Below are 12,805 nucleotides of genomic sequence, written 5' to 3'. Positions count from 1 at the left end.
CTCAGAAGCTAAGTGAACTGAAACTAGACGGACTCTTTTACTTTATTTACCAAGTAATGCCCACTGAGCCATGAACTCTTTTTTAGAAGCGACCTGGCCACAAATGATAGCTCGACGAAGTGGCTTATCATGTGGAAATGTATAGCAGGTAAATGTTCTAAACCAGTGGTTCTTAACCTTCACTGCAGCAATGCATCCCGTTGGTTCTCAATCGTAAAAACATGTGTATTATCAATAAATACATAGGTTTGATTAAACAAAGCAGTTGTACTTACGTGCCCGTGCAAAAAATTGTGTTTCAATGATTTGCCTTCTAAAAAAGAATCTAGGCATGTCTCGCACCCCCAGAAAGGGCATCTCGCACCCCCAAGGGGAGCGTGAACCCCAGGTTAAGGACCACTGCTCTAAACGCATGGGTTGACCAAGGATTGGGCTCGAAATGTCCGTTGCTGTTGTAGTTTACCTGAGAAGATGCTCCTGCCATACCACCATGGAATAATAGTGCACCCATAACAATAAAAAAATCACAGTTATTTTTAAACTGCTTATGTTGCGCTGTATATTGTTTGTAGGATATATGTAAGCCAGTTGGTATCCCTATTTACTGTAAGGCCTTCTCTGCTGGCCTAGAGATTGTCAGAATCTGAAAATTTTATTTTTTATAATTTAATATATATTTTCATGAATGCTATATGTATTTAAGAAAGTTCGTTCCCATCAATCTATTAAAGTAATTTCATTGGTACTCTCTCCCCCAGTTGAGCTGTTTCCAGTGCAGCTCATATATTAGAGCTTTATCCAATCAGATTTTCCACCTGTGCTGTCTCCACCTCTCAATCAATCACAGTTCCTATGATCACTGTTACATTGCTTTTATAGCTTTATTTTGTTGATTTCGAAAACGTTTTGGTTTAGCCATATTTGCTTGTTGTAGTACAGAGTTAGACTGATAACATTAATCTAAATTGTCTTATGGTAGTTATTGTTTGACTTGCATCCCACTGGGATTTTTGCACACAGCATTGATATACGGTGCTTTTTCTGGAAGACTTTGCTGTTTTTTCCTGGATTTTTCTGTTTGCGCGTAGTAATTTTAAGATGTTTCTTGTTCATGTTTTTGTTTGTTGCGGTTGCACCCGATTCAAGAGCCGAATGGCTCACATGGCTATAGCAAATAAATGAAATTGAAACCTCTCCGGATGAAAAATCTACCCTGAGGCCTTCAGAATGTTGAGTGAATCCCATCTGCTGTTGAAGCAAATGGGGACGATGTTGTTGATTGTCATATTCTTTAACCAATCAAATTTCGAGTTTGCCATGTTGGGCGTGTCCTTTGACACGCCGGAGCCTTCTAGCTGGCCTAGCCGCCTACGTTAGCATTTTGTGTGTGGCGTGATCGGAGTGCCGGTTAGCTAACTGAAGTAAAACTAGCTAGCACGTAACGTAGCATCATCTAAGATTTACTTAAACTTCCTTTCGTGACGTTTAGATTTTTAGATGTAGTCCTTTAGATTTTTAGGGTTTTTTTTCTGTGGGGAAGCCTGTTGAATTGTGATTGTGTTATTTGTATTTTACGCCATTTTTGCTTGCTTGGTGGTCGTATGAGTAAATGTGACTGGTTGTTGTGAGTTTGTTCTTGTTTCCTTGGTAATGACATTGATTTGGGCTATGCGATGTCTATTTGTGATGCAGCATCCTGTCATACTGCTTAATAATGGTACATCCTTGATAGTTTCCGTCACCATGTATTCATATCTCTGTAATTCGTGTATTGTAACTCTCATAGATGTTGAGCCTCGTGTTAAATCACTTTATTCCACTCGATAAAGGTTACTGTCACCGTGTATATGGGGTGGTTACGTCGAATGACAATAGCCTATAGTGTCATGGTGAGGTTATTCGACGCCGGTTTTAATTGCGGGAAGATAGCACTGAAGGCCTAGGTGTAAAACACACGGCCCGCCACTGCCATTGAGAATAACTCACCTCTGTGCGTGTGTCAGATCTCCCACGTCTACCTTACAAGAGAAGTATGTAGAGATCATGTCTGCTTAAATAGGACTAAGTATGTATGTATGTATATTTAACTTATTTTGCACCGTACGTAGTCAACCATGCTAATTGGAGGTACGGGGAAGGACTACACACTAAAATGTATACCAACCTGCCTACGCCTACGAATCATCACTGTCACTACTACCATCATCATCATCGGCACTACTCTCATCAGTATTATAATCACTATCAACTACCATTATCAGAAAGGGTAAAACCTATTAATATCATCACTACCACCATCATCACTACATCAACACTATCATCACCATTATCATCAAAACCACTACCACCATCATCATCGCTTCCGTTATCATCACCACCAGCATCACCACAATCATCACCCATCATCATCACCACCATCACCACAATCATCACCCATCATCGTCACAATCACTACCACCACCATCATCGCTCCCGTTATTATCACCACCACCATCACCACAACCATCACCCATCATCACCACCATCACCACAATCATCACCCATCATGGTCACAATCACTACCACCACCATAATCGCTCCCGTTATCATCACTACCACCATCACCACCACCACCACAATCATCACCCATCATCGTCACAATCACTACCACCACCATCATCGCTCCCGTTATCACCACCACCATCACCACAATCATCACCCATCATCATCACCACCATCACCACAATCATCACCCATCATCGTCACAATCACTACCACCACCATCATCGCTCCCGTTATCACCACCACCATCACCACAATCATCACTCATCATCATCACCACCATCATCACCACAATCATCACTCATCATCACCACCATCACCACAATCACCCATCATCGTCACAATCACCACCACCACCATCGCCATCGCCGCCTCTATCATCACCAGCAGCTCTCGGCCCTACCCGCTGCATGGTGAGTAGCTGTTCGCTGGCGGCACGATAGTGAACACACCTCCATCTCATCGCCTGTGCCTTCCCCAGCAGCCCGTTGCCATGGAAGCCCCCATGTGGTACAGGGCCCAGGAGTTGCTCGGAGGTACGAGTGTGGGTTGCCATGGAGACAGGCGGCCTTTGATCCCAAATGTGGATCAGCTGTTGCGCTCCCAGGGTGACGGCGAGGTGAGCTCCTTCCGCTCGCCGCTGGCAGGACGCTCAGACACGCGTCCACGTTTGGGATCCGCATGTCGTAGTCGGCAATGATCATCATCATCAGCAGCCGCAGTGTTCAATCCACTGCTGGATAAAGGCCTCCCCCAAGCCGTCGCGATCTCTCATGATGCTGCGATGTAATCATGACCCCTCCCCACACAACCAGCACCTCCACACGAGCTGATTTGTATCGCTCCATCTCCGCGATGGACGTCCGCGTTCTATTCCTTTTGGCTGCCACGAAGTCAATCCAGTAATTATTATGTATTACCACTAAGCCCCCCCTCTCCGCCCCAAGCCCGTTTGCTTTTCTGGACAGGCGATACACTCATCAACTAAGCGGCCGCCCATAAATGACGTCACGCATCTAGGGGGGGGGGGAATCAGACATTTGTGGCGATGTGTGACGAGGGGGGGGGTGAGAATTGTGACGTCACATCAAAATTCGCAACTTTAAATAAATATAGAAAACACGTTCTACTTAATTAAATAGACTTTTTAATAAAATTTTCTCTTACAACATCAGAGTGCAGCGCCATATAAAATACGCATTACAATGACAATAGTTTAAAGCGATTTGAAGCATGTTTTATTTTTTAAATTGAAATATGGTTTGGGGGGGGCAGAGCTTTGTGACGTCATATTTGAGGGGGGGGGGGTCAAAAATCGTCCAAAATCGCGTGACGTCATTTATGGACGGCTACTATCATTTATGGCCGAGGTTGCTTCTGAAAAAAGTGCTTCGCAGCTCAATGGACCTTCCTTGCCTGGTGAATCAAATTAAAACGAGTTATTCTTTAGTTAACATCACGACCAGAAGGGGTGACCACGTCCACTGCTGGATGAAGAGCACCTCTCACGGATCTGCGTTGTGACGCGATCCTACTCCGTATGGATGGAACCGATGAGGGCCGAGGCTCGTGACAGCGATGCGAGGAAATGCGCTTGAGAGAAAGAGAGAGAGAGGACATCCGCGCAGGAGATGGAGCGATAAAATAACCCCTCGGTCCGAATGCTACGTTCAGTTTTGTTGCATCGCCAGCACGTGAGAGATCGATAGATCGAAGGCTATCGATGGTGATGGGATCTCAATGGATGATCGTACAAGACAGTGTATATACCTCGAGGCCGGTTCAGATATCACTCGCCACCGATGTTGGCCGTGGCCTGGATTTGAACTCCCGTCGCTGGGTTCAAGGTGCCGCGCGGTAAGCCACGAGTCCACCTCTCCCAAAGAAATAATGCGCGTGCGACTGTATCCATGACTATATTGCGACTGTATTCATGATTAAATTAACGTTCTCACTTTAAAGCGGGGGTCGTCCTTGTCCTATATTTAAAAAAAACAAAAAAAATAGGCAATGAACATGAATTCACTAATAGGGTTTTTCCCCTTTTTTTTCTGGCAACAAAACGGACACCTTTTGCAAGGAATCATGTTTACATTAACCACAATACTTGCAGTCAAATGCAAACAAAAAACAATACTCTGATAATTTATGCATTGTCTTTGAAACTGATTGGTCCACACCAGAGACAGCTTTCTTTAGAGCCTAGTCTCATCTGGTGTTCGACCAGATGACACCAAAAGGCGCACGAGCATGATTCCTTGCAAAAGGTGTCAGTTTTGTTGCCAACAAAAAAAAAGGGGAAAACCCTATTAGTATATTTTGGTACTGGCAAAGGAGGTCCCATGATGGACATGAATTCGTTCCCATCTGCTTGAAATGAATCCGCGCTTGGTGGCGCCTGCTAGCGATTCGGCGCCGTAAGAGTGCCACTGGCGAGCGAGCGTGCAGACGACGACCCTGCAGCCGTCGAGTCAAACCACTGCGAGTCTGCGCTCCTCCTACAGAGGCGGCGAAGAGCGAAGAAAACAAAACTCACGCAAACCGTCCGTCTCTCATGGTTTGGCCATGTTTGTTTGTTGTAGTACACAGTTAGACTGATGGCCTTAATCTAAGTTGTCTTGTGGTTGTTGTTGTTGTTTGACTTGCATCCCACTGGGATTTTTGCACACAGTGTTGGTGTACGGTGCTTTTTCTGCAATATTTTGCTGTCTTTTCTTGGATTTTCTGTTTGCACATAGTCACTATAAGATGTTTTCTTGTTCATGTTTTTGTTTTTTGTTGCAGTTGCACCCGATTCAAGAGCCGAATGGCTCACAGGGCTATACCTAATACATGAACTTGAACTTGAACTCTCCAGAAGCTCTCTCTCGTCTTTGCCAGCAGACCTCGACATCGGCATTGAACTCCCGAACCATATCGCTGCCATCATCATGCGCGAGAATAGATTGGGGGGAGGGGGTCTTTGGTGGGATGCGGGCGGGCGGGGGAGACGTCAAACGCGATCGGCGTTAAGGCGACTTTTCCAAGACGTGTGACCACGTGCAGAGACTGACGGAGGCACTTGGCAGACGAAGGTTTTGCATGCGCCGCGCGCTGGATTGAAGGGATTACTGAAGCCCATTAGAGTCTCACAACAAATAATGTCATTACTATTCAACGCGGCGTTCCCATCGCTTCAAAGCTTGCCTCCCCCCCCCCTCGGGGGAAGGAAACACGGTGCAGTGAGCACAAGTCTAATCCCTTATATTGCTCAGCGCTGCATGCGAACAACTCTAAACACATTCCTCCATAAAGAGGGAAAAACACATACATTGCTATTAACAGGCGACGTTTTGGGCAATGGGCCTTCTTCATTCATTGATTTAAAAAATGAAATAAAAAAAGTGCAACGCGCACAAAACGTAACTTTTAAATGGCGTTGAATCAAAGGAGCGGGGAGAGTCGATGAAAGGGTAAAAGTTGTGAGATGCCGAGAGAAGTGACGACACGGGCGCCAGCGTGTGGCGCAGCGAGAGAGTAGCAGGAGGAGGAGGAAGGCGGGGGAGAGAGTCCCAGACGACCGCAGGAGCTGCGACAGTTTTATCGACGTTCCCCGCGTCTCGTTCCGGAGTCGGGCTCGACAAGGAGGCCACCCACTTACGGCAGTTTTTTTTTCTTCTGGTATGAAGAAGGATCATTGGCTGAAACGTCGTCCGTATATAAATACTCTATCACGTTTACGGCAGTGTTATTGATGGAAGTGTTAAGATTCGTGTGATTCGCGTTAGTGCCGCGGCTGCCAACGCAGCATCACATTTTTGTTGCTGTTTATTTCATCCCGAGTCTTGCGACAGAGATAACTCTTCACCACCGGGCACAACCACATCCAGGATGCCTCTCGCTATGGTTGTGGCTGCTGGTCACGTGTCACTTACTCCAGTCTACAAGCGACTCGCACAACCTTAAGTGAGAAATTAATCCATGTTTTTAAAAAAATGACCGCACTTTTTAAATGTGGGATTCGGATATCTTTTAAATACGTGCGCGCCTTAATGCGCTATACATAAACAGTGGAATGTATGTATTGCTAAGGTCTATGTGTGAGTCAAAGCTCCACACAGATCCAATAATAATCACCCGCTCGACTGCAATGTGGGTATCTTGGTGAGTGTATGGGTCTCTGTGAGTCTATACGAGTTTGTGAGTCTCTTTGCGAGTCTATGGGCGGCTACGTAAATCAGTGCGTCTCAATGTACACGTCTATATGTCTCACCGACATTCGCCGCAAAGTGAGAAGAAGAAAACTGATTTGCATTTTGATTGACCCCGAATCTGTCCAATTCATTGCGCCACTAATATTTTCCTAATATTTTTTGCAACTGTGTGCAGGGAGCTTTCCAATTGTTCAGTGGCACTGCGTTTGCAGTTGGGTACAAGGCACAAATAACAAGAGCGGCAAAGACATTCGTCAATAACACCGTGGCCTTCGCATGGAAATTTAAAACACGCGACGTTTAGAGCAATGACCCTTCTGCATGGCACATATAAATGTCAGCTATGAAGGAGAATCATTGTATATTTACCCTCCCCCCCCTTTTTAAGGCCGGGTTATTGACGAATCCGATGAGTGTTTGGTTCGCAATTTAGGTTACGACACAAGCACAATTGCTTGTTGCAAAGAATAACGGCGTAGCCGTGTGCGGAGGCTGATCTGAGCGTCCATGCCGAACGCCTGTAAGTAACTACTCGTTATCATGCCACTGGTGGATGAAGGCCTCCCTACGCCGTGTCGGCCGTGGGTGCTGTTTGACCGTTACTTCACCACGACGGACACGGCGGGTTGATGGAGTAGGGGTAGGCCCAGTGACACGTTGAGTTATCACTCCCCACTGATGCCATCAGTCGTTTTCCGGAATCGGGACGCCGGGTTCATATCTCAGTGCTCTAACCGTTGCGCCCCCCCTCCCCGCTAGCCCCCACCCTCCCCCCACCCCCGTGCCCCCCACATAACAAGCACTCAGTTAAACCAAAAATGCGAAAGTTTAAGCAACACAAAAAGGTTACCGTAATCATGATTCTGTTTTATGACATCACGACCAAACATAACATCAGAGGCAATTGGAGTGAAATTACTCGAGCCACGCAGCAATGGTCTGGCAATAAACATTGCTTTAATTAAACTACCCTCTTATGCGCTCAACAGCCGTGTATCCTATCGGGCATTTTAACATCGCAGAGTAGTTTATAGGCGACCACATGCATACGCGACGTTGTAAACAGTCCACTGGGCCAAACGCTGTTGAGTTTGTTTACAGCCTGGCCTTTCGATAATCCACGGAGGCACTCACGCAGTCACGCCCGTGATACCCGCGTGTTTGAGAGCGCGCCTTAAATAGTTGTTGTTAAACGTATGTTTATAAACAAAAGTGAGATTAATTTACTGTCCCTTAAATTTCGATTTAAAGCTTTCGTGACTGCAGGGATTCATCTTCTTGGTTCTTTCGGTAAAGTCACGTAGAAGGGAAATAATAAAATAATAAAAATAAAACCTAATAAAATACAATTCTCACGACGTTTCGGCCACACCGCAAGCAGTCGTCCTCAGGTGAAGAACAGGTAAATAATAAAATAATAAAAATAAAACCTAATAAAATAATTCTCACGACGTTTCGGCCACACCGCAAGCAGCCGTCCTCAGGTGAAGAACAGGTAAATAATAAAATAATAAAAATAAAACCTAATAAAATAATTCTCACGACGTTTCGGCCACACCGCAAGCAGCCGTCCTCAGGTGAAGAACAGGTCTGTCGGAAAGACAGCGTCTGAATGACCCTTGTCAAATCCGCTGCTCATGATGACGGTTTCTCGGTCTACGCTTTGTAAAAAAAAAAAACCGTGAGGTTTGTTTGGCCATACCTCAACACGCTTGTTAAGACGAGGGGTTGATGACGTGGGTTGCCCAGGACAGGTTTGAGTATAATTTGACACTGACGTTAGTCGTGATCTGAAATCAAGCGCAGGTCGTCGCGCTGGCGAGATGTTAACTACCTCGCCTGCTATACAGGAGGTCGTCGGTTCGATCATGACCCTGACGCCTGCTGTATATTTGGAGTTTGCGTGTCTCCCTGCTCGTGGTCGTGTGGATTTTTCTCCAGGTCCTACGGTTTTACCCTCCACGTTTAGAAACGAACACGCGTTTAGAGTATTTGGCTGCTATAAGTGATAAGCCACTTCGTTGAGCTATCATTTGTGATAGCCAGGTCACTGCTGAAAAATAGTTATACAGCTCTGTGGGCCTTACCTGGTTTAATACCAAAAGCACGTTGAAGTTTGTTAACCACTGCGCCAACGCTCCACACCGCGCGATACAGTTTAAAATACTATACATGTAAATTATCCACTCCCACCACCATCGTATCATTCCTCCAGTGGGTAATAATAATACTACTACTACTACCAAATGTTCAGCCAGGAAAGCGTAATTGAGTCTCTTGGCTCTCTTTCCGGAGCGTCCACAACATTGGGTCGTGCGGCCAGTTCTGTGAAGGAGTGTTTGGCATGTTGGAGTATACTTACTGTGCGCTGTCTTGGTGTGGTCTGCGAATGTTTTTTGTTGTTGTTGTTGTTTGGCTGCCTTGCCCCAAGCTTGCGTTTAGTGTTGAACAAATCGGCAGGAATTTATTAACTTATGCAATCTGTACTTATTGTGTACAGGGTGGTCCAGAGATCTTATGACACCCCCCCCCACCCCCATTATGTTTTTTGTAAGTCATGTTTCATTAAAACAGAAACGAATATGGAAAGGGGAAAGAAAATGTTAGGGGTCAATGAATTGGGGGTCACAAGACATAAGGACCACGCTGTACTTTATTTATGTTTTATTTATTATACGTGCCTTTTATGTATTTTGCACTCCTATCCGGGTTTTTTCTTCTTCTCGCTTTGCACTGTTTGTTTGTTGTAACTTGCTGACCCGCACCCTACTGGAAAATCTGTTGGAAGAGCAAGAGCTTCATAGCTCATCGGATTCCTCCAGCCTAAATACAGATTGTGACTCTGAGCTAGAGGACCAGGAGATGACGCTTCCAATCCCCTGACCACTATCTCACATAAAACGAAACTATCTGCTAAACTATTGTTACTGGTAAGAACCTCCTGGTTCCACCAGCCCACAGGGGATTATTGTGTCCGTCCGTCCGTCGTGCATCCAAAAATGGGAGGGGTGGAGAGGTGAGGGTGGGGAGGGGCTGGGTGGGGAGAGAGGGGCTGGGTGGGGAGGGGAGGGTGGGGAGGGGCTGGGTGGGGAGCGTGGGGCTGGGTGGGGAGGGGAAGATGGGGAGGGGCTAGGTGGGGAGGGTGGGGAGGCTGGGTGGGGAGGGTGGGGCTGGGTGGGAGGTGGGAGAAGTGGGGCTGGGTGGGTAAGGGCTGGTCACCCCGTGGTGCCCTTATAAAACTCAACGTTTAACCTACTCACGCCGGCTTGTGCCCGCCCTCACAGTCGGGCATATTTGCGGAATACACCACGCCGCCGTTGACCCTGGCCATTGACCGAGCAACCCAACGTTCCTACTAGCTCCCTCCGCAGGAATGTGTTACCAGGTCAGGCTGTTAGCTCTAGATCAGAGACGCAACTGCGACTGGTAAAGCGGTGTGTCTGTGTTATTTCCAAGGCTCAATTTCAGCCGCTTTTATTTCGGCACCCCACATTCATATCGCTTTGAATTGTTTCTCATTTTTTTGTATGAACATGTTCATGGGATGATAGGAATATCTTGTACACTAATGTAGGGTTATTGTGGATAGACGTATTATGTACTCTAGTGGTAGTGCCTTACGCTGATAATTAATCGTTACTCCGAGCCTGCCTAGCAACGTTTCGGAATAAATTTTGCACCACAAGGCGGATGCTTTCTTCACCTCCGTGCTCTTAGTCGCGTTTTATTTATCTGAGGTGTTCCCGTATTGTTTTTCATGAAGTTAATGTGTGTGGGGGGGGGGGGTCAAACACTAAGCGATTTAAGATGCTATTTGCATGAATGACGCTATACAAACATGAGGAATTAACCCCTGCTGCTACTGATGACGACGATGACAGAAGCGTTGTTGATGGTGGTGACGGGCGGGAGTTTGGTGGAGACACAAGTAAGCGTGGTACAGAGGAGAGAGTGTGATCATTACACTACTAGGATGAGAGGCGACGGGGGGGTAGGGCCGAGGGTGGGTGGATGAGTGGGCGGTGTAAGCCTCCGCTTACACAAGTGTCATGCAATTAGGCCGTATCGCTTGGCGCAACACTGTGAACAATAACTGTAATTTAGTTAATTAAGCCGATTAAACATCACTCCCAGCAATGCCCATCCCTACCGACCCCCCTCCTCCTCCTCTTCGGCACGCGATACCACGTCCCGAGCCACTCACTCTCCGAGTGTCTCTCTCTCTGTGTGTCTGTGTAACAACTCGGACGAGGCGTCTCTGCAGCAGATTGAACGGAGCCATTCGCTTCGACGAGACTTGTGTCACCACCGACAACGATTCGTCATGAATGTGACCGCGTTGGTTCATGCCACCATGCCACGCCATGCGTTCGCTCACTCGGCCGACAAAGGGGCAATGGCGAGGTCACGGCGAGACTGCGTGTGACCGTGGCACCACAAATCTCGTCAAATCTCAGAGGCTAAGCAGGAGCGGGGGGGGGGTCCTGGCTAAGTAGTGCGTGCGACCACCGCGCAAAAGGACATGGCGTTCGGAAGGCTTCCGTGGGGACACGTTGGAGGGCAGAAGAGGGCAATCAATGCAGGATCGTCTATTGTACTGTGCGTCTATGCTCCCCGCATTCACCAACCCGCAATGACCAGCGTGGTGAAGTGTGGTCAACACACACACATCACACACCACACACGACCCGCACGGCATTGGGTGGGCTCCATCCAGCAGTGGATTAATAAAAATGGGGGGGGGGGGGGGGAAGGTGGCTGGACATATACCCAACAGATGTACACGTACGTAACTGTCAACCTGATTTATACCGCTCGTGCCGATGATGAGTTGCTCTGCCTACTTCATGCCGATGGCTACGGTGGAGCGGGTGGATCGAGAGTCGTACCGATCGTCATCACGAGTCCCTCGATTCGCAACCGTCGCACTCAAATTAAGAGGTTGGTAACATGCCCCGGCTTACTATTATTATCGCGATTACACCCAATGTAAGTCATTGTATAATAATAATAATAATGATGATACCGATGGTGGGACAATTAAAAGATCGTTGATGTTTCCCAGCTGTGAGCATATGTCACTCATCGTCGTGTGTTCATAATCGATGTCCTTGTAATGAATGCAGAACTTCATTCAGGATGAACTGGCACGAGATGGCCTCCTCAACCTTTATTTGTCTATTGAACTCAGACACTGAGCTTACTTGCACCTGTGCCTGATTTTTTTTGTGGCACCGCACGTTTGCAACGACTTGTTCGATTCGCGTGGTGTGTCTATGTGACTGTAAGACGAACAATATGGAGATTGCTTCCACGTGTACCGAACGTTTTTGTCACGGCTCCTTTCGCTCGCCCATTCCGTGTGCACCGCGTCTTTCTTTTACTCGCCTGCGTTTCGTTTGCGACCGTAAAATGCCTCGCCTCTTAGTTGTGCAACATTCCTTAAGGACCCCTGCTGTACTCGTTTGTCTGCAATATCGATGGATTCGTATTTCGTCGTCGTTGTTGTTGCTGTGTTCACCTATCGCTTCCAGAATACAGCCCATCAGTGAGCCCACCACCACCAACATTACCCAGCTTCCACAATTCAGCTCATCAGTGAGCCCACCACCACCACCAACATTACCCACCTTCCGCAGAAACAATGGGCGGTGTTAACCCGCATCCGCACAACCCAGGAAGGATTCGGACTGTCAGATGCACATCAAAGGCTCCCTCGTGCTCTCCTGCGCGCGGCTACGAACAAGAAACCGCGGAGCATCGAACCGCGCGCTAGGGCCCAAATAAATAAACACACACACAGGTGAAGGGAGTGTGAGTGGGTGGGTGAATTTGTGGACGGGTCTGTGTGTGTGTGAGTGTATTCGCAGTTCAGCAACTCTCAGCCACAACAATTGTTTGGCTGAATAACTTCCCACTGAGAATCTCAATTGGTCACACTGCGTATTGCCACGTGAAGCAGCAACAAAACAAAAGACTGACCAGGCGTGGTGAGGTTATGGTCAAACAGGAGGGTTTCGTACAGCGGCTGATTGGCAAACGGGGTTTTGTTACGTGCTCAGACGCAACGG

Source organism: Lampetra planeri, chromosome 10 (genome assembly GCF_965212315.1).
Source record: "Lampetra planeri chromosome 10, kcLamPlan1.2.h2, whole genome shotgun sequence".
In the NCBI taxonomy this organism is placed as follows: domain Eukaryota; kingdom Metazoa; phylum Chordata; class Hyperoartia; order Petromyzontiformes; family Petromyzontidae; genus Lampetra; species Lampetra planeri.
This window is presented reverse-complemented; position numbering follows the sequence as displayed.